At 37.6% G+C, this 1,248-nt stretch overlaps 1 pseudogene; it reads right to left on the bottom strand.

Moving 5' to 3' along the window:
• Window positions 1-597: 597 nt before the first annotated feature.
• LOC123926230 lies at window positions 598-773 on the bottom strand (annotated as a pseudogene).
• Window positions 774-1,248: the final 475 nt, after the last annotated feature.

The following is a 1,248-nucleotide window of genomic DNA, read 5'->3' as shown; positions in this document are numbered from 1 at the left end:
GAGCTCTTTTCTGTACTTCAGATACCACACACCACCTTGTAAACACTTAAAAAATACTTTTGCCTTCAAGGCAGCTCAATTCAGTTCAACTCACATTAAGATGAAACTAGCACAAGATACTTGAGGTGTTGCTTATTAGAAAAATCTTATGTTCTTCCGCCACCCCTCTGTCTTCCCTAGCTTTATTATTCTTCAAGAGCTAGCTCAGATGTCTGTCTGTCATCTCCTCTAAGAGTCTTCCTCTGATCCTTATGGCTGGGTTTCATGCTGCTATTCTCTTCCTTCTAGCCATGTGCTGCTACAGACACAGCGCCCCTGCATTGCATCATACTGTTCTCTTTCTTCATTTGTGACTCCAGTCATTGTGAGCTCCTTAAGGATAAGGACCATTTCTTTTATGGCTAAATCCACAGCACCTAGCCCAAGGCCTAGCACACATAGGCATTCATTAAATGTTTGTTAAACAGAACCATAAATGGATGAGTCTATGAATGAAGCAAAGAATGAGTTGAAGAACCTATTTAATCAAGTACTTTAGTGAATGATACACAGAAGGCATTAACTGGCCTAGTGCCCATGAACAGGTAACTAACTAGTGCAAGACGTTGAACTAAAGAGAGTTTATTTTCAGTACTACATGCAAGTATCTGTGTGTACATTAGCAGCTGCTATAATGCGCTTCTTGTACCTAAAAAAGAAAATCATATTTTAATTAGCAATAATCGCGCCTCGAATAAACCTCATTGGCTACGATACTGCCACTACTCAAAGCTAGGAAAATCATATTTTAAAGTAAGATTGAAACATGATTCAATCATTATAGTAGTGATAATGATAATAATGAATTGTAATATTCTTGTACATTTGTCCAAAGCTTTACGTTTACAAATTATTTTTAAATATGTCAGCTCAAGTAATTTTCTGCACTTTATATAAAAGAAATAGAGTTTCAAGAGCCATGGAACTTTCCCTGTGGGCTCTCAGGCTCTTTAGACCACCAGGGTCTATACTGGTCTATTGGTCTACTATCCCACTGGAGGTGATCATTCTCTTTGTGATTATTACTGGACTGGATTCTGTGCTAAGACACCTGTTTTTCTGATAGTTGATGACAATTAAAAGGTAAATTTATAAGAAGAATTTAACCCAAATGAGACGTTTCCTCAGTCGAAATCTTCACATAGGGGTGATTTTTGTACACAATACTGTGCAGAGCCAGTACTCAAACTTTTCATAAGTCTCTCAGCA

This window comes from Meles meles, chromosome 15 (genome assembly GCF_922984935.1).
Source record: "Meles meles chromosome 15, mMelMel3.1 paternal haplotype, whole genome shotgun sequence".
In the NCBI taxonomy this organism is placed as follows: domain Eukaryota; kingdom Metazoa; phylum Chordata; class Mammalia; order Carnivora; family Mustelidae; genus Meles; species Meles meles.
This window is presented reverse-complemented; position numbering and strand designations above follow the sequence as displayed.